This window comes from Macaca nemestrina, chromosome 14 (assembly GCF_043159975.1).
Source record: "Macaca nemestrina isolate mMacNem1 chromosome 14, mMacNem.hap1, whole genome shotgun sequence".
NCBI classification, from domain to species: domain Eukaryota; kingdom Metazoa; phylum Chordata; class Mammalia; order Primates; family Cercopithecidae; genus Macaca; species Macaca nemestrina.
In genome coordinates, this window is record NC_092138.1 from 88252853 (window position 1) to 88275265 (window position 22413).

General features: G+C 38.6%; 1 long non-coding RNA gene across 1 annotated transcript; it reads left to right on the forward strand.

Annotated features, from left to right (window-relative positions):
* The first annotated feature begins 6574 nt into the window (after positions 1-6574).
* Positions 6575-11685, forward strand: LOC105487116 (uncharacterized). Its single transcript, XR_011613100.1, has 4 exons — positions 6575-6669; positions 7185-7365; positions 9148-9275; positions 11434-11685. It is a non-coding gene; the product is annotated as an uncharacterized lncRNA (long non-coding RNA).
* Positions 11686-22413: the final 10728 nt, after the last annotated feature.

Below are 22413 nucleotides of genomic sequence, written 5' to 3' on the forward strand. Positions count from 1 at the left end.
TCAGGCAAAGGGTTTCTCAGTATCTTTTTTTTTTTTTTTTTTTTTTTTTATGAGACGGAGTCTTGCTCTGTCGCCCAGGTTGGAGTGCAGTGCTGCGATCTGGGCTCATTGCAAGCTCCACCTCCTGGGTTCCTGCCATTCTCCTGCCTCAGCCTCCTGAGAAGCTCTACAGGCACCCGCCACCACACTGGGCTAATTTTTTTTTTTTTTTGTATTTTTAGTAGAGATTGGGTTTCACCGTGTTAGCAGGATGGTCTCGATTTCCTGACCTCGTGATCTGCCCACTTCGGCCTCCCAAAGCACTAGGATTACAGGTGTGAGCCACCATGCCCAGCCGGGTTTTTCAGTATCTTAAGGGCAGATTTTCAACAACAGTATAGCACACAAAACAAGGCTAGAGAGGAATGCTAAAAAAAATACTAGCTGTGGCTTCTGTCAAATGGACTGTACTATAATTTGATACATAGAAAGTTCATAAAGCTTTTAAGAGAGCTGTATCAACAATGGAACACCAACTTGAACTAAAAGAAACTGAGATGTTTTAGGTTTGTAAAAGTTCTCTAAGCCTTCAACATCCTATAGAGAGGAAATAGGCTAAATATTTTACCTCATTGTAAATAAGGGTTATTTGTTGTGAAATAGTACAGATATCTCAGAGAGTGAAATCAAGAGGCCCAAGGACGCAGTCAAGAACTGAAGAGTAAAATGAACTGTGGAACCACTGCCCAGGAGAAGATCTGTCAGGTTCCCTCTAATTTAGGGACAGGTAATGTTTCTTTCATTAGAAAAGTTAGAGGGAACCTGACAATATTTATCCAGAATCATGACAGCAATGGCACTCCCATTTCTCATCCTTTTAAGTGACATTGTCTTTTGTGGTTATCTGGTCTCTATTTCACCATTGTATGTTGGGTCAATGGAGGAAGATATTACCTTTTTAGGTCACAGATTTTTGGATAAAAAGGAGCAATATACAAGAAGATGTACCTGAAGCGCCTCACTCATATATGGACCTAATTTAAATAATAACATCCTAGGATCTGAGTCTGATACCTTAATGGCATTGGTCAGTGGATTTTACAAAATCTTCGGCAGAGAGCAAATAGAGAAGTTAAAATATTTCTGAATGGAGAGGATCTCCTATGGCCTCTTCTTTACAGTGCTGTGGAAGTAGATCTTGAGTGTCTTTGTATCTTGCTATAGTGACACCTCCAGTATTGAGATCTCTCAGTACTGTCTTTCCATTTAGTAGAAGTTCCTAGATGATGGGGAGTCTGCCACATTGAGCTCCTAAGGGTTTCCTTTCAGCAATTTTTAGAGCATTGCATTTCTAATCTGTGTCACGTGCTTCCCTGCTTCCTGAAATAGCAGAGTCAGAACATCAGTTTTGGGCCCTGGCTTCTCCAAGCCTTGCTCATATTTTTTTCCTGCTCCTAGAACATGCAGTCCATATTATTTACACTTATGAAAATCTTCCCCACCCACAAGAAGCGGCTGAAATATTACTTCTTTCATGGAGACTTTCTTGATTCTTTCTCCTGAACTAATTTAATAATTACATATAATTATCATAATAATAGCTATCACTTATTGAGCAGCTACCATGCACTAATCACTTTACCTACATTGTATAATTTAATTTTTACAACAGTTACATCAGTGCTATCCTATTACTATTTGATCCACACAAAATTAGAAATCGTAGTATTTTACAAATAAGGAAACAGGTTCAAAGAGGTTTACTGAACCCCCAAATGTCATAAACCAAATGGCATCGGTAAGTAAAAGAAGAATGCTTCAGAACTGTGTTGCTACCAAATCGGACCTTTCTATTCTACACATACAAATCCAGCCATAACTGGGAAATGGTATTTCTTTTCCTATGATGCCATACATTGTAAGGACTTACAGAGTTATTCTTTGGAATGAGACTGACTAGGCTAAATTATGGGTCTTTCTCTTCCCAGCTGTTAGATCTTGGGTAAATCAGTATCCCCACACTTTAGTCCTTACCTATAAAGTAGGGATAAGAGTAAGAACTAGCCATAGAGCCGTGGTGAATAGTAAATGTATTAATTTATGCAAAGAGCTTAAAAAGTGACTGGCACATAGTAAGAACTCGGTAAATGTTAGCTATTATTGTCTTATTCTTTTCCCTTCCCCATTTATTCTCTCCCCACCTCTCTCTTCTCTCCTTATGTTTTCAGTTTTTTTTTTTTTTTCCAATAACAATTTGGCCTCAGTTGATCAAGCTGAAAAGTAAATAAATAGCAGGTGCGGGCAGAAAACAGATGGAATTCACTCTGGGCTTCTTTTTGCGTTAGCTTTGGATAAGTTTGCTGTTTGCCATAACTTGTTCTCTCCCTTCTCCCAAACAGCTCTGTATGGGTCTCTGTATTTGTTATTTGATTCCTGAATTCTTCCCACTTTTGTTGCTGGCAAATATTCCGCCTCATCTTCCCCCTCAATATTAATAACAATTGTCATTATAGAATCTTTAATATTTGTCAGGCATTCTGCATACTTTCTGTTATATAGTACACATAGGATGCCTAAGACAAAGGTATTCTTATTTTTTTATAGGTGAATAAATTGAGATTCTGTAAAAATAATCTCTTAAATTTCTATTATAGAAATAATCTCTTAAAATTTTGCTTGTGGTTGTCCAATATTTATTTGACATTTTCAAAAGGTAAGTCAGGCTTTAAATTGTTTATACAATTTTTTATCTTCAGATACTCTGTCTTGTAGAAAATGGAGAAAATGACACTGTTCACTGAATATCTGTGTTTAAAAAAAAAACGAACTGTAATTAAGTCAAAAGATAACTCTGTGGCCGGGTGCTACGGTACATGCCTGAAATCTCAGTGTTTTGGGAGGCTGAGGCAGAAGGATTGCTTGAGCCTAGGAGTTCAAGAACAGCCTGGGCAACATAGCGAGACCCCGTCTCTACCAAAAATAAAATAAATTAGCTAGGCATGGTGGTGCATGCCTGTAGACCTAGCTATTCAGGAGGCTGAGGTGGGAGGATCGCCTGAGCCCAGGAGTCTGAGGCTGCAGTGAGTCATTATGAAGCCACTGCACTCTAGCCTGGGTGAGAGAGTGAGACTCTGCTCCTAACCCCCAATAAAGGATAACGTTGTGTTAGGAAATAGGATCCAGGCTAAATAATATTTGATTTCTTAAATATTAAATATGATTGATGAAATGTATTGTCATCAGTAAGACAAAAGATTTGAGCCATTTGTGGTGAGATGTCTTCTCTTTTGCCTGGCCTTAGGAGGAAATAAACCAGTGAGTGATTAGCTTCTCACTTACAATGTGACCACCGTGGTCCAATGTGGAGCTGCTTCTGCTCTGATGACAGATCTAGGGATGAAGTTACTATAACATAAAAGGTCTGAGCTCTGGTCCTACACTGGGGCTATTACATCTGGCATTGTTTTTATCTTGCCATCATGATAGTTGAGACCAACCCTACTCTTCCAGCTCTTCTAAAAAGGGAAATGTTGAGACATTGTTTAATTTTTCCACAGAACAATTTGTTTTGATTTCTTATAGGTTCACTTTTTCTTCATAACTGTAGTTTGCATGTGGCTTTGCATGTTGTGTTTATAACTCCAGGCCTGACTATAAATGTATCAGTTAGCTTTTATCCAGGGTGTGCTGTAAAACAAACAACTCCAAAATTTTATCTAAACATGTTTAATTCTCACTCACATTTTTTGAGGGCTGTGGCTCAACTTCAGCTTTGTTAGACTTAGCTGGGGCCCATGTGTCTTCTCATTCTGGACCCAGGCTGAAAGAAAAACCACTGTCTAAAATATGCTGTTCTCATGGGGGTGACCTAGTGCAAAAGGACCCAGCCAAGATCTACAGTCAAATTGAAAGCTTCTGTCCCCGTGGGAGCATTATGATTGCTCACATCCTATTTGTCATGTGATGTCACATGACAAAGCCTCAAGGCAATGGGGCAGAGAAGCTTGGTAAGGATGAGAAGGAAACAAATAATTGGGAACAAACAATAGACTCTACAATAAAGGACACTGGATTTGCCTTTTCGAGAGCTAAGCATCATCTGACTGTAACTTGTGTCTTAGTGAAAATGCTTGATAGAAATGTCCAATTCATTTAGAATAGTCCAAACTATGGCCTGGTTTTCCTAAATCAAGTGTCCATGATTGAGCCAATTACTTAGGACTAGGAAAAGGGAATACAACCACATTATATAAAGGAAAAAACAAGAGCTCTGGCCAGGGGCAATTTATTTAAGAAGGGTGCATGGAAAAGGCATTCAGATTCACTGAGCTTCTGATGATTAAATGTTGGCCTATTGCTTTTTTTCTCATTATTAACTTCATTACTCTCATCAGCTTCATTTTTACTACCTCTTGACCATTGCCACCATCATTATCATGATCACCTTTATTATCTCAGTGGTTTTACCACCTTCAACATCTTTACTCTTCATCACTTTATCATCTTCATCATCTGTACCACAATTACCATCACCTTTATCTTCAGCATTGTGGTGTATGTACATTGTAATGTTCTCTCCAACATCCACTTTTCTTCTTACCCACTGTGTAGTATCCCTACAGTTTGAGAAAAAATCAAATTGTCCCCCAGTTCAAGGAGCTGGTAAGGATTTCGGTAATTCAACAAAGATAGTGTTATCACTCTTACAGTTATTGGTTCAGGGATGAATAAGTGATCTAAGCTGATTCAATGAGAGTCAGACTCAGAACTCTTGAGAACCAGTTAGAATAAACAAATGGCTTGTCTCTCACTGGATACGTATCAGGCAGTAGATAGCGCAGATTGTTACTGTAAACCACTTTATGACTATGCAAGAAATCAACCTGAGAATGAAGCTCATGCTGAAGTAGAAAGAGGATACAGAAATACACCAGGTGTTTTTCTTGGTGACACTGTTGCTCTACTAGATCAATCCTCACCTGAAGCTTGTGTTACCTTGCCATTTTGTACATTTGATACAATAAATATCCTTCATTGTTTAAGCCTAAGTTTTTTCACAACAAAATTTATAAAAAGTTATATATCAAACTAATTAACTTTACTATAATAACTCTATCAATGTCAACATCAGTAGTTCTTAACTGCAAACATTTCCATGACTAGCTCCACATCTGCATCCTCATCTCTGGAAGTTCTTAATTGGAGAACAAATTGCAGATGTGAAGGAAAGTACAGGAACATGGTGATGAGATACTTGTTTTCTGTTTATATCTTTGGCATTTAAAAAAAAAAAGCATCCTTTCTATTTTTTCTGCATCTTTTATATCATTAAACATGTTGGTTCTAAAAGCAATCTCGGGCATGCATAACACATTTTATGTTCCAAAACTAATAAAGCGATTTTATATCTAAAAAGAGTTCTTAAAAACACCCAGTACTGAACATAAAGGCAGCAAGATTGGGAAGGAAATGCGTTGAATCAGCCTCCTTTGTGACTAGGAATCCAGAAGCTTGCCTTCTAAGATGCCAATTCCAAACTCACATGTGACCTTGGACATGTTCTTTTGCCTCTCTGGACTTAAATGCCTTCAGCTCTAAACTGATATGGGTAGTTCAGGGAGTCTTAGATTCTATGGCAGATTTCAAGTTTTCTAAGGAGTGGGGAAATGTATTTGAATAGATTTGGTATTTTTGGACAAGTCATACATCTAAGTTCAGTAGCTTATACATTTATAAAATAGAGGTAGAATCATCGACTCTTAGAAACAGAAAGGACCATTAAGATCACCTAAGCCAATTCCCTGACATTTGAGATAAGAAAACCAGGATCCAGAGAGGTTAAGTGACTTGCCCAAGGGCACACGGGCAGTTTAATGAACATGCCCTTTGCCTAATACTTAGGACCTTAATTTTATCTGGTTTTATTTATTTTTTTTGGAGATAATCCTGCCCTGTAATCTCTTCTAAAATTGAGAATTCAATATCAGCAGTAGGTTTGTTTTTCTTCTTTATAAGACCATGAGCTCTTCCAAAATGGGACTCTTAGTCATTTCTGCAGCACCCAACAACCTGACAATAAATTTCAGCTGAATGAATAAACAACAGTGAGAAGTGAATTCTAACCATTTCCCTGCCTCTGTAATGCTTTCCCTAAACTAGTCCAGATGACATTTCACCCTTAAAAAAATCAAGTTGGAAGCACATTAAAAATCTGAACCTGGGCCAGGTGCAGTAGTTCACGCCTTTAATCCTAGCACTTTGGGAGGCCAAGGCGGGTGGATCGCCTGAGCTCAGGAGTTTGAAATCAGCCTGGCTAACACGGTAAAACCCTGTCTCTACTAAAAATACAAAAAAATTAGCCGGGCATGGCGGCGTGCCCCTGTAATCCCAGCTACTCGGGAGGCTGAGGCAGGAGAACTGCTTGAACCCGAGAGGTAGAGGTTGCAGTGAGCCAAGATCGTGCCACTGCACTCCAGCCTGGTCGACAAAGTGAGACTCTGCCTCTACACACACACACATACACAAATAATAATAATAAAAATAAATAAATAAATTTGAACCTGTGTCCCAACCATCTACAGGATGCTGAGGAAAGATTAAGGAAGAGTCTCCTGAAATTACCTGCATTTCACACTACTGGTCTACTTCATCTGTCTCAAATTTGCCTTCCATTTCTGACGCATCTGTCAGGTAATCATTGATAATGGACACAAATGGTTATTTGATAATTTCACTGTGAAAGTGTCAGGACTGCTAGCTAATTAACTGTCTATTAGCCTTTCTTGTTCAAAGCCAGGAGGGGCAGTCCTCCATGGCCTTTGCTGACCTCCAGAAGCTGAGAGTCCAAGAGAGAATTTTTTTTTTCCAATTATAATGAGCAATGCAAATGGGACCATTTAAAAGTGGCTCCCTGGAGTCCTTCGTGTGTACTGAGATCTGTGATGGCAGTCATCAGCTTATTGTCCTTTGAATAACCTGTAGGGGGTCATAGTAAGATCACATGATCACACACCAAATCCCACATCATCCTTGAAAGAAAGGTGGAAAAGTCTATATTCTGAGAAATCATACTTTAGGATCTCTGCAGGGAGTTAGAGATCCATCTCTTGTTCAGACTTCTCTCTGGAAGTCAAAGCTAACAGAACAAGCTGAATATGGATGAACCTGCATCTTTGTGACCACCTTCACCTCTTCTCCTTCTTTAGAAGCAAGCAAGGTCATGGCTGAAGAACATGATTCTGACATAATGCCCTTTACAGAAGCCAGGATTTCAGGAAAGCAGCTGTGGGATGGTGGACTGAGAGTCAGGCCTGGGTTCAGGCCTTGATCTTGCCACTTTCTGGTTGTGTCACTTTGCCATTCAGCATCTATTTATTCATCTCTTAGGTGAGGACAATATCTACCTCATAGGGTGGGTGTAACTGTTGTAAATATATAGGTAAGATATTTGGCTCACTGTGCTCAACAAATGGCATCTGCCATTGTTATTAGTTTAATAGCCACCAGGTTGGGAAAAAGTATTGCTAAAGACCATTAAACTCAAGAACAGTGTTTGTTTAACTTTAGGAGGTACAGAAATATCATTTGGGGAGCTTATTAAAACACAGATCCTAGACATTAGCCCCTGAGAGTCAGATTCAGAAGGATTGAATCTAAGAATTTATAGTTTAACATGAGCTCCAGGTGATTCTAATACAGGTGGTTCATGATCCATACTTTGAGTAAAATGTCATGAAGAGGAAAATGAGCAGCAAGCAGACTTAGCAAATACTTGTTGATTCGTTGATTGGCTCATCTGGGACTCTAGCTCTCACCTGTAAAGGAAACTGAAAGTGGGCATCATTTTATCCCTGAAGTAATCAAGAAATCTCTCCGTGTGCCTAATTGCATGTTTGCCTACAATAACCAAAGCCCATACCTCTTAGCAAAAATGAGAAAAAGTGATCAGCAGTTCCATCATGATACTCTTTAGATATTTGCAGAAAGCAGTCTTGTCACCCTGTAGTCATTTCATGTCTTCACAAGACAACTCTTTTATTTGCTATAATTTCAAGTCATTACTGAGACTTAATAAATATGCCCTAATGAATAAAATACTGATTAAATCAAGAATAAAGATCAAAGCATGACAAAACTCAATAGGACCTTGGAGATTTTTAACATTAATCCTTCATCTGACTGATGAGCAAATTAAGACCTACAGGTCATATCAAACATTGGTGATAGGATAGAGATGTAGACCCTTGATTACTTGCATTCCATTTCAGTACTCTTGCTGCTGCATGGCATGGATTCTAATTCATTTTATATCTGTAGAATACCTACCCTTTTCTGGGCACTGTGCTGGGCACTGTAGGGAGTGGAGAGGTGTACTGACCTAAAGGCATTAAAGCAGCTCACTGTCTGGTAGCGGAAATATAATGTTAATAGGCAATTGACAAACAACATAGCAATTGTGAAGCAGGAATTATTGTCCCTATTTTACTGAGGTGAAAATTGAGGACCAGAGTGGGTAAGTAACTTGACTGTGACCCGATAGTATCGAAAGGAGTCTAAATTTGGAATGTGGTCTTTTAATTCATTACATCAGCAAATGTTTATTGCAGGCTTACTATGTGCTCATCTTATGCTAGACATTTGCTGTGTACCATAAATAGGAGGATATTCACCATGCCGGCGTAATAGTCAAGCATGGAGCATAGTAAGTCAAGCTCCAGATTTCCTGGTCTACAGGTGTCTCTTCTTTCACCCTTTTTTAGCTAATGACAAACTGGCTTGTAGTCATCCTGGGAATATCAAAAGGAAAAGAACGGCAGCTTCAGAGAGCTCAGGCAAAGAAAAAGATTATGTCTTGCCTAACAAAGGTGAAGATATAATCCATGGAAAGTCAAATTGGTCTTTTCTTACTCTTGGGAAGCCCAGCTGCTAAGGCCCTGTAAAGATGGATGGCCCGTCTTGAGGCTGTAATTAAATTTGCCACAATTATGTTCCCAGCAGTCAAATGCTGGGGTGTCAAAAGAGAGAAACACATCCTAGTTGCCCCCACCTGCGTTAAATGTTGAATTATCTTACAGTTGATAGTTCCCTAGATTCCCCGACCTTTAAATGCTGAACACTACATGCCTGTTGAATTTTAATCAATTTATTTTTTTCAACTGTAAATGTCAGACTTCTGTGTGGAATTACTCGGCACTGCTGATGTGACAAAGACTCAAAGTTCAGTGTCTGAAGTCATGGAATAGCAGAGGATCCAGCATGCATCAGGAGACATAATTTGCAGACATCCAAATAAAGAGGTAAGAGAACATTTATTTTTCATTAGCTTTCATTTAGAGGTCTAAAGTTCTGATTTTTTTCCTCTTATTGTCCACATTGGATACAACTATTCAGAACTGCTAATGACTTGGACCATGTCACTAAGAGAGCTGAAGAGGGGAAGATGATTTCTTATTTATAAAGTGCCTACTGTATGTCTGAAAATGCAGCCTCATTAGATCTTCACACAAACTCTGTGGTATCATTAAAAAATTGTGATTCCCATTTTATGAGAGGAAAGTAAGGCTCCAAGAAATTTGCTAGTTACTGCAGAACTTGTAAACAGTAAAGCTGAGTTTAAATTGTGGAACTGATGACTTCAAAATTCATGCTCTTGCCATTACATCAACTGCCCAGAGGTGACTTAATATTCTTTTACCCTTTTCTTAGAATTAGAGTCAGTCTTCAAATGTGTTTAAGATGCATACAGCTGGCTGGTTCTGACTACCTAATTTCCAATTATTCTTGACTCAACTGACTCAGAGACTTCACATTTTTGTATTTTGGTATTCAGGTAAAGAGCTTTTAATAGTATTTGTCATACACACACACACACACACACACACATATATACACACACATGCTAGGCATATATATATATATGTATATATATGTTTCTTGGAGTTTCTTGGAGTTTACTCACATTTGCATTCCTCTTCTTATCTTGTATCTCTAGATATAGTACTCAATAAATGTCACTTGAAAAAGAAGAATGAATGAGTGAATGAACAAAAAGCAATAATGAACAATGAGCAAACAAAATGGAAGTGTGGTGTGATAGAGCATAAGCCTTGGAGACAAAGTTTTGTCTTTGGTTTCATATATGTGTATATATATATGCCTAGCATGTGTGTGTGTATATGTGTGTGTGTATATATATGTGTATATATATGTGTGTGTATGTGTGTGTGTGTGTATATATACATATATATATATATAATGCCTAGCTTGTTCTCTACTATACAGCCACCAGTCTGATCACTAAGAAAGGTGTCTGGCACATAGTCAGTGCCTAATAAATATTCGTTGACTTTTTCTTTTTGCATTTCTCTCTCTCTTGCTTGCTTTCACTCTCTCTCCCTCTTTTTTCCCTCTCTTCTCTTGCTATGTGTCCTAGCATTTATCTCTAGGTTAAGAAAATGCCAAACCAATCTTAGAAATTCATGGATTTCCCCCTTCAGTGAGCCATTATCATCTCCCTGGCTGGCTAAATAAAGCTAACATTTAAGTGACAGAACAGGCCCCAGGGTAATAATGGCGAAGTAGGACTTCACTAATCATCCACTAGTTTCACTTCTTAAGTAAAGGCTGTTTGGCCAATAGCCCCACACTCCTCCTATATGGCCACTTTTTGTCTAGAGAACTATCTGCCAGCAGGTTTAGCAGACAGTAAATTTTTAAGCAGGAGCAAACTTGTCCAGGGCTGTCATTGCATCCTGGCTTCATCTACCCTCAGAGGGAGGTGCTAAAGGCTTGTTCAAGCAGCTAACAGCAGACAGGCTCAGTATCTTCCGTTGGCTTTTTAATCTACTGGTTTCCTGGAGAAAGACTCTGCAAATGATCCAATCTTTCTACTTTCATTTGTTGTCACTTACTCCACATCTTCTGCTCAGAGGATAGTGAGCTCAAATACACACAGTAGCTGAGCACATAATATGAATGTGTACATCGGCTCCAGAGAATTAGTGAAGGGGACAACTATTTCTTAGCCTCAGCAGACTGTGCTCAAGGTGAAAACTGGCCCTGCACTTCCCTATCTTCCAATATTTCAAAAGGATTCAGGAATATAGACATATATGTGAAATTTGCCAATCTTAAACATTCTTTAAATGTTCTGAGATGAATGTGTGGCTGTGGAAACCTCTCTTAAGTCCTGCAATTGTCTGCAATCTGTGTTTTCTTATTCCTGCTCTTTTCTTTGTGCTGTTCCTGCACCTAGAATGCTTGACCCTCTGGTTCCACCTACCCACACTCTAAGATGATACCTCCAGGAAGGCTCTCCATGGCTGTAACTGACCTTTCTCTCCTTTGAGTTTTCTTGACATGTTTTATGAACTTGAATAAAATACAATGCTATATAGACTTTGAGTTTCTTGGAGTTTACTCACATTTGCATTCCTCTTCTTCTCTTATCTCTAGATATAGTACTCAATAAATGTCGCTTGAAAAAGAAGAATGAACGAGTGAATGAACAAAAAGCAATAATGAACAATAAGCAAACAAAAAGGAAGTGTGGTGTGTTAGAGCATGAGCCTTGGAGACAAACTTTCGTCTTTGGTTTCAAATTTTAAATCTTCCACTTATCAACGTATGATCTTGGAAATACTACTTTTGTTGTCTGTGAAAGAAAGACAACAATCTCTATAATGCAAGGTTGTTGTGAGGATTAAAGAAAATGAGATTGAGAGGCTGGACAGATGTTTTCATTTCTCCTATTGCAGTGTTTCTCAAACATGTCTGATTATAAGAATCACTGAGCCATCTGTTATTAATCATCCTGATTCTAGGACCCACCCAAGGCATATTGAATCAAAACCTCTAGAGGAATAGTCTAGAAATGTGTAATCTTATAATCAGGTCAACTTGGAAAATAATACACACTCGTTATTACTATTTCTGTATCTTCAATATCAGCTTTCTGAATTGAGGTATTTCAACCTGCTGAGGTTATCCTCACTGCTAATATCTATTTTTTTTTAATGGAACAAATCCTATTTTTTCTCTAGGTCTGGCTATAAGTCTGGACCAGTAAAAGCAGCCATTGAAGATTCATCAATAGGAGTCTTATTTTGGAAATTATTTATTCATTAAGATTTCATTAAAATGTTAGCTCCATAAGGGCTGGGATTTTGTCTGTTGCTACATCCCCAGAGCTTAGAACAGTGCCAAACACATAGGTGTTCGGTAAATGTTCTTTAAATTAGGATCAGATAACTCATTTCACAGCACATATGCTCCAAGAATAGCTCACATTTTGAATATCAAATTGTTTTCCCACCTCAACTCTTCCTCCCAAACACAACTGTGGTAGAACTGTGCAAAGGACACTTCAGTACTCAGCTCAAAACCTGACTAGCTGAAACTCTACCAGGACAGCTTATGGTTCTATCACTGTCTTTCATCTTCTATTTAGTCACTTCCTAGAATGTCCAAGTACATGCCTTCATAACCTGTATCCAGGGATGAATAAAAAAGATGAAATACAAGTATTAATATGGCCATTCACTGTGGCAGTCCACCAGAAATATTTCTGATAGAAAAGTAAGGGATTCTGAACTTTTCTTTATGAAAAATGGAAAGAAGTAGGAGAGGTGACTCATTGGTGAACTGGTTTAAACAGTAGCAACAACAACTGTAAATTAGGACAATAAAATTACATAGCATTGACCATATATGTTGTTTTACACAGTCTAGGGGAGCAATATTATGATAATCCATGGATTAAATCAGGAGTTATCTGTAACTTGACAATTTATCAAAAATAATTAAAGTAAAATGAGAATACCCTTTGTGAAATTAAGAGCTACCAGGTTGCCAAGACACGAGAAGCAATCAATAAACAGCAAGCTAATAAATGGGTTAATATATAAAAAAAAAATAACAAGAGCAACTGCTTCAGGATCAGAAAATACTGAGTATGTACCTCAATTAGATCATGGGGAAATATAATTTAAGATTTCATAATCATCTGAAATAAAAGGACCTTTATTTAATTTTTCCAGTTTCAATATGGTTCTTGTGGTAGAATGGTTTTTTTTTCTGTTTATTACTTATTCTATTTAAGAGTTATACACTGATGTCCTTTGTCATGTGGCTTTGATAAATCTCCAAGTAGAACAGGTGGCTATGTGGCTTACTTTGGTCCATCATATTTTAGCAGGCATGCCATAATCAGAGGCTTGAAATATGCTTACTTCATTTGCCTTGGCCTCTTGTACTTCTCTTCCCCTCCATTAGAAGAACATTCCCTGGATAGCCCCGGGGTCCAGAATGAAACACCTCTTACGTGAACCTGAAACACAGTATGATGCAGAGGGCTCCCTCTGCTAACTTTGTAGTCAACCAATAAACTAGTGAGAGATTCATGATTTTTCTGTAAATCACCAAGATTTTATGCAACATAATCACAGTAACACTTGACTACCATAGTCCCCATAAACCTGTTACTTTTGATGATGGCTAGTATTGTTCAAAGTGAAGTTCACATCACATGAATTGCCTTAGCCCCTTGCATTCATGGAACTTGGATTGTAGAAAATAGTTTCATTTATAGTATCTCTGGTAAAACCTCATGTAGCTGTTTGTGACAGACTGGGCAGTATGTGTATGGAAGCTAGTAGAAAACACTACATCTCAAGGACACTTCAGATTACTTTGAAGCAAATGGTAAATGGAAGTGGGGCCATATGGCATTATGCCTGATTATGGAAGAAATCTTTATTGGTCAGGAAAGAATAAATTAGCCTGAAGTGATTGAAAAAGCTCAAAATCTGAATGGTTTAACAAATCTCAGGTTTATTTTTTATTTGTGCAAAAACCAGGTGACCCTTCAAAGCAATTATCCTCCATGTGGTGACTCAGTGATCCAGGCTAGTGGAGCCTCTGCCATCCTATAACTGTGTCATCTGGAAGCACAGCCTACATGGCCAATGTGGCAGGTAAAGGGAGTACAAAAGGGTCTCATACAGGCAATTAAGTATTTCATTTCAGAAATAACCCACATCACTTCCCCTCACAGCCCATTGGTCAGAACTACACACATGCTCCTATCTAATTAATAACAAGGCAGTAAAAAAGTATAATATAATCTTGTACCTGGAAGGGGAATGACTCTCTATGTGAGTAAACACTAGAAATGTCAACCACAAAGTCATATTGTCTATTTTATTAAATGGATAAGGTCATCAGTGAGTTGTCAATGTACAAACATTAATTGCTGTGTGGAAACCATGTGATAATCTTTAGCTGATTGACAACTGAACACAATTTCTTAAAAGTATCCTGGAGTATAACTAGTGACACATACATTCAAAGTCAATTTCTCTATTAACATGAAAGAATATTCAGCAAGTGCTTGCTGGTACTCTGAGTAGTGGAAGCCTTCAAGAAATCACTTTCTATACAGCTGTCTGGGGTAATGAATCTATCTAAAATAATTGGAATCCCACATAGAGAAGGGCACAACCTTTTGAGCCCTTTAGGCATCAGACTGTGAAGGATATAAGGTAGAAGGACGGAGCATTTAAGTCTCTCCGTAGACCTAAATGGCTTTGGGGCAGATAAAACCTAACCAAATTTCTCTGTAGCCATTCACCTGTTAGAAATTCTGTGCAACAGAGAACTGTGTTCAACTGAAATAAGACCCCATGTAGACATGCAATATTCCTAAGGGGAGAAAAAAAAATAAAAAAAAACTCAGCTCTAGAGGTCATTGTTGGCAAGAGGGGGTTGATTATGTGAATTTGTAGCCACGGCTCACAACATACGATCTAGGCAACATTTAGCTGCTGTATAATGGGCTAGATTCTCCAATAAGACATCAATGCCCAAAGTCCTGAAATTGTGAACTGGGCAAAATAACCACAGGGATAATAAAACTATTTTATAGGCTTAGAAAAATAGAAAATGGTGTTTTGAAATGAGTCATGTTATACAATTTGTAGATCCATAGAGGAAGAAAAATTGGTAATAGTTAGGGAGTTAATAAGAGAAAGCTAGAGGAAAACAGTGCTTTGTGTCTTGGGTATGATTTTATTTACAACTTCTCTACTGGGTGTAAAAAGCAAAATCTGTCTAGGAAGTAACATTGTCTAGACATGACCCCCAGAAGTGTCATTTTACTTTTGTTCTTCCCAGCAATTGCGTTAAATTTGTAACTACCCCAAGCATCCACACCTCCTGTGTGTACCCTGCAGGACCACAGCTTCCATTTTCCCAGCTTAGGGCCGAATCCTAGAGACCTGTTCATTGTGGCTTCCATGAAACTATCTGGTTTTGCTTTAAGGAACAGTGGGTGTCTTAGATGACATTGCTCTAGTGGTGAGAAAAGATTAGGTGATTCTAATATTGAGTTGAGAAACCATCTGTATCCAGTCAAATAAAGTAATACATGCTTCTGTTGGCACTCTTAGGAGGCAATTGCCTTCAAGGCTATGGGGTCCCTAACTATTAGCACCACTATATTCCCTGAGGATAAATGGTATAACTCAGAAAGAGACTGCAGTGTTTAGGCCTCAAATTTTGCAGAGCCTGCAAAAGCTTTAAAAGCTAGGAGTGTCTAGGAGTGTTATTCTTTTTTTTTTTTTTTTTTTTTTTTTTTTTTTTTTTGAGACAGGGTCTCGCTCTGTCACCCAGGCTGGAGTGCAGTGGCCAGATCTCAGCTCACTGCAAGCTCCGCCTCCCGGGTTCACGCCATTCTCCTGCCTCAGCCTCCCGAGTAGCTGGGACTACAGGCACCCGCCACCTCGCCCGGCTAGTTTTTTGTATTTTTTAGTAGAGACGGGGTTTCACCGGGTTAGCCAGGATGGTCTCGATCTCCTGACCTTGAGATCCACCCGTCTCGGCCTCCCAAAGTGCTGGGATTACAGGCTTGAGCCACCGCGCCCGGCCGGAGTGTTATTCTTGAATATAACATTTTGAAGTTAAAAAGAACTTGGTTCATTTGCAAGTCATTTTGCATCCAGTGAAAAAATACATGAACCCAACACTTTATACGCTGTATATATATTACATACATATATATCACATGTACATGTGTGTATGTGTGTATGCATATGCGTGCATGTGTGTGTGTGTGCATTTGAGAGAGTGTGTGTATATATATTTATATATATGAGAATTTAAAAAATTACAGTCAGTTGAAAACTTATGAATGGAGATCTCTAAGCAGCTGGAGTACAAACTCCCCATGCCTGGCCACTTAGACATTTAAGGGTTGACTGTTGTTATTTTAGTGTCCTAAGCTGCCAGGAAACATCCATTTTCTTCTTTAATTTACCATGGATTCTGGCCAAATAGAAGGATTCCTATGACTTGAAGAGTTGAAAAGTACTATCCTTAACATTTTTTCCAATTAATAAGAAAAATTAAGTGCTAAAGTGTGTCAGACACTCTTGGAAAATCCTCCCCTGCAAGGCATTTTCATGGTTACAACCATTCCTTTATCTGAGGACAAGAACAGACTTGATGTAGTTTTACCTGGGGAACGCAGACCACAAAATGTGAGTCATTCAAGTCTCAAGGGATAATTTATACATATCACAATAAAGGTAGGAGATAAATATTGAGAGATTCTGCAGTCTTTTTGTCTTATATCATGACATGATATATTTCATGCTTACTACTTTATCATCTTCCTATTAGTTAAGAGGAGAAACCTGACCTACCTTGTAATATTTCCATTAGGGAAAAGAGGAAAACTAACGTATAGAGCCCCACATAAAAAAGGAAAAGTAATACTTGAATAACTGGCTTGAATAACTGGATGTAGCTACTGTCAGACATGTTGAGGAATTAAAATATTTAAAGAATGCACCCCAGGGGCGAACCAAAAAGCCAGAGCACATACATCCATATGTGTGTGTGTGTGTGTGTGTGTGTTATTGATTGTCTTTTCTTGAGTAGCAAATAAAAATGTTTTGTTAAAGAAACTATTTTGCCTTATGTGTGTCTCTTGGAGTTTGGTCACATTCACTCACTGCCCTTAAAAAGAACCCAGCACATCTTTGCTAATCCCTGAAATATCAACAGCCCCCTGGTGTTCATGCAGTTCTTGCAACTTTGCTTCTCACGTCTTCCTCTTACTGCTTTCATGTAAATTATCCATCTCATTCTCACCTTACTTACTTCTTGTAGGTTTTTCTTTCTTCCTATTATTAAATTATCCAGACCCACTTTTTTTTTCTTGAAGTAATATAACACTTACAAAGGGATTTGGGGTCATGAAGGAACTTAAGTCACCACATGGCAAACTAAAATGAAATGTGACAATAAAATATTTTAATTTTGGGGGGGTTCATCACTTTCTCACTTTTTATTTTTGTCTTATGCTTTCTTCTCAGTGAGAAAGAGACATGTAATTATCCATCTTCCTCAAACAATATAAATTCTGCATAGATTTAACATTTCAGGTAATCAAAGCCCCTTGGTCAGTACACCACCATCTACATTTTCTCATTGGTTGTCTTGTCTTCAGGCTCAAAAGCCTCTGAGTCCTCTCCTAAGATCTGATCCCCAACAATGCGTGTCTGTGCACATACATGTACAACCCTCTCCCCGCCCCCACTCCCCGCACACAATCTCCTTTCTCCTCACCTGATACCTGGTCACCTTTATTTATTTTCTTGGGTTTACCCAGGAATCTTGAAATCCTCATTTTTTAAATGCAGAGTAGTTAAGGTGTCTTCATCTCACTCCAGCCAATCCACTTTATATTCCTAATCAAAGCAACTAGTGGAATTAAAGGGTAAAGGCATTACTTTAAAGAGAAATAATCACGCTATTTTAGAAGCAGTTCCAGGCAGTCAGTTCTGACTTTACAGAGTGGGAATAATCGACTGTGGGATTCCTGAAGGGAGGGAATGTTTTTGTTGAGTTCATTGCTATAACCCCAATTGCTAGAACTTTGCCTGGCTCATAGTAAGCATTTGATAAATCTTTGCCAAAAAAAAAAAATGCCAGTGTAAGGGGCTTATTCTTTGCACTTTAAAATAAAGGGCTAGAAGAATGCAAAGATAATATCGCAGAAAGATTATATGGGATAGTAATGGAATTTGCAGTCTGTAATGGAGATATTTCTGGGGAAATTGAGCCTTCCTTGCCCTTCTCAGAGACACTAGAGTGCTACTACTATCACTTGGCCTATATGACTGCAATCTCTTGGCCTCGATCACTGTCCTTTAATAAAGTGAATTAGCACTCTTAACTTTTTATTGCTTTACCAGAGTGAAGGCAGCTACCACCTTCCTTGGCTCCCTTTTCAGGGTCTGTGCCTGCATTTTCCCCTTGGCCTTGAACATGCTTTTTCCTTCCCAACCACTCTCCTCCACACACCCTGCACACACCTGAGCATACACACAGCACACACGTACACTCTGCCAAACTCCTAGTCATTCTTAATACCTATTTTTTAATAGCTCAGCATCATTTCCTCACCAATATTTTCTTTATCCCTATCCTGAGTAAGTAAGTCCTCCTTTTTGATCATTCTTAGCAATGCACACTTCTCATTACCAGTAACATGTATTTGTGATGTGATTTGATAAACACTCCTTTCCCCCACGCCACCCATGAGTCTAAGCCTACCATACTGCTGGGTGCTTACTAGGATCTCAAAAATTATCCGGAGAATGAGCCAATATGAGACTCCTTGAATGTGGTAACTGCTGTTATTCTGAGTGAAAATTATCTAGCACTAAAGCTGACATTAAAATTATGAATTAGACTGGTAGGCCAAGATGATAAAACAACAGCCAGAAACATGACTAAAGCAACTCAAGAGCAAAACTTTTCAATGCACCTCCTTCGCTAATCACAAGCACTATTCACATTTGAAAATGAGTTTGGCTGAGAACTATTGATTTTCTCTTTGCTTCACTCTGGGCTTTGCGCTGAGAGTCCTGCTCTCAAGAGGTAGAACACCCTATCCTGATTTCACTTGGCCTTGGTTTGCCTCTAGCTCAAACGTGCCTGCCTAGCTGTCAGATGTAATTAAAGGGCAAGACAATAGCAACAACAACAGAAGCAGGATAGTTGAGAGACCTTGCTTGTTCTGTAAAACAGAACATTAAGAGGGGATTTTCAAAAGGCAAATGAGCACAGCAAAGATCCTCGGAGCAATCACTCTGCTTGACAATGGTGGAGGAGGCTCTACAGGTCTTTGGCCCCCTGCCTAGGATGCAGGCAGGGCAGGAGGAAAGACAGATCTGTCCCTGTGGCCTGACAGGGTATGGCCAGAGGTGCTGGAAGACAGAATCAGAGAGGGCTCTGCACAGTCAGACCCGATCAGAAATGGCAGCTGAAGGTGGTCAATCAGAAGGTGGTTGCACCCATAGCCCTCTGCTCAGGTCCTTGGCCCTGGGTGAATGACATCTTGTCACTGAGGGCAGCTGAGGGAGAATTATAAGAGCAGTAGAAGGTGACGGTGGAGGTGAACAAAGGTGAGGTTCCCATCACAGGCAGAAGGTAGGCAATGATCGTGACGAAGAGCTACCTTTAAGAAGGATGTTTGGTCTCTTGCATGATTTGTATCCGTCCCTTCCTGCCCCAAGTCATACTCTCCTCTCCCTCAGTTCCTTGGCATTCTGTTCTCCAAACTCAGCCCACATGCTTTCTCCTCTTCTTTTCCTTATTCTGGTTCAGCATCACATCCTCAAACAAATCCTCTTTATTATAAGAGAATCTACCTGTGGAATGGGGAGAAAAACATGGAGCAAAGTCAAAACCTTTGGTAATGGTTAGGGCAGAGGAGAGGGTAGGGAAACTAAGAATTTCTGTCCCATAGCTCAGGATACCCTCTGAGAAAGACATCTTTGGGCCAGGTGCGTTGGCTGGCCCATGTAATCCCAGCACTTTAGGAGGCTGAGGCAGGAGGATTGCTTGAGGCCAGGAGTTGGAGGCCATCTCTTAAAAAAATTTTTTTTAATTAGTCGGATGTGGCCACTTGTGCCTGTATTCCCAGCTACTTGCGAGGCTAGTAGGAGGATTGCTTAAGCCCACAAGTTTGAGGCTTCGGTGAGCCAAATTTGCACCATGCACTCCAGCCTGGGCTATAAAGTGAGACCCTATCTCAAAAGCAAAACAAAACAAAACAACAACAAAAATATGCACATACATACACACAGAGTAATACCAATATTTTATTTATTTATTCACCCTTTTTGAATCTAAAGGAACAAGTTTATTAAGTGGGAAATACAGGATTTGAAAGTTGGTCAGTCTGATTCCAAAGTCTGTGTTCTTTTATTTTTTATTTTTATTTTTTTCACATTTTATTTTAGTTTCAGGGTTACATGTGCAGGTTTGTTACAAAGATATATTGCTTGATGCTGAGGTTTAGAGTGTAAATGAATCCATCACCCAGGTAGTGAGCATAGTACCCAATAGGTAGTTTTTCAACCCTTGTTCTTTTCTCCCTCCCCACTCTATTGTCCCCAGTGTCTATTGTTGCCATCTTTATGTTCATGTGTATCCAGTGTTAAGCTCCCACTTATAAGTGAGAACATGCAGTATTTGGTTTTCTGTTTCTATATTGATTTGCTTAGGATAATAGCTTCTAGCTGCATTGATGTTACAGCAAAAAAAAAAAAATAATAAAAAAATAAAAATATTTCATTATTTTTTATGGCTGTGTAGTATTCCATCATGTACATGTACCACATTTTAAGAAATTCTTACATTTTAATAGAGGTCGGGGTTTCTTCCCTCTCTCCGAATTTTTATTTGAAAAAATTCCAATTCTAAGAATCTGAAAGAATACTATAGTGAATATATTTATAGCCCTCATTTAAATTCACATTTGCTAACATTTTGTCACGTTTTATCTGCATATTCATGTGTATAAACAAACACATGGGATTTTTTCTGAACCATTTAAAACAATTTTCAGGCATTTATAACCTTTCAACCCTAAATACTTTAGAATTCTTGAGGACAGAAACCTTGTCCTATGTAACTACACTACCATTATCACAACTAAGAAGTCTGACACAGATGTAATAGCTGCCTCACATGTAGCCCGTATTTACATTCCCCCCAGTGTTCTCCAAATGTCTTTCATAGCCTTTTTAAAATCCAGGATATGATTAAAGGTATATTATTACATTTTGTCTGTTTCTTTATTCTCCTTTAAAATATAATAGCCCTCTACTTTACTCATGCATGTATTCATGAATATATGCTATCTATCTCCTGTATTTTATGTTGTTGGCAGTTTTTTAGAATCTGGACTAGTTATCCTACAGAACATCCTCAAATTTTGGATTTTTCTGTTGCTTCATGACAAGATTCAAGTTAAGCATTTTTGGCAAGGTCTTGTGCAATTGACATTGAATCAGATCATGAGGGACATAATGTCAGTTTATACCATTATTGGAATTGCTAAATATCACTCGGTAAAGGTGATGGCCACCAGGTGTCTCCATTATAAAAGCTCTCTCTTATTCTGTAATTAAGAAAGGACCTGTGGGATGATAGTTTGAAATCCCACTATGTTTTGCTTTTCAAGAAACTTTACTCAATGGTTCCAACTTCTGTTATTGACCCTTTGCTGAATGAATTGTTTGATGATGATAAAATGCTAATTTTCTATTTCTATTACTCCTTCTTTAATTCTATTACATGTGTTAGCTGGTACTCTGTGAATAACTTTTTTTTTTTCTTTTTCAACATAGGGGTGAGGAGTGTGTGTGTGTGTGTGTGTGTGTTGTGGAAATATGAAATATTTAAATATTTATGAATATGAAATAATGTGAATATGAAATAACTTAAAGACAAGACCCAAAAGTGTATATGAATAAATCCCACAGTACTGACCATATCCTGCTTAAAATGCCCCACATGTGGTTAGATGCTTTCTTTTATGACTAGTCTTTGATGTGGACCTCAAGCCTTCCAAGATCTCTGAATGAGCCAATTCCACAGGTGTATTTTTCTTCCTGGCTCTCTGAGCACAAGAACATCAGCAGTATTGTATGAGGAATTTAGGCAATGTACACAGGAGTCCAAAAAGGGAATACTCTTGTAAACTATACACATAAAAGTCCTTGTTAAGGGATGATGTTAACTCACTTGGGGATGGAAATAAGGCAGGAAATATTCAGGGCAAGGTTGGAATAGTATAGTTATTGGGGATACCTTACAAACTGACAAGTGATAAAATTTAACTCTTAGAGCACAGACTGAGTAGAAGAAGAAAAATAAAGAGAAATATTAATAAACAAGAAATGGAAGTGTCAATGTATGTCAGAGACAGGTCGGAAAGGGAGCTTCCTTGTTTACTTCGGAACTCTCTGAATTTATAGTGGATTTAACACAGATTCACCTCCCCTCAACAGGGAGCTTAGCGGCCTCTCTGTGTGGGAGACCAGACGGGCTTAATGGAACAAAATGTCTGAGTGGGGC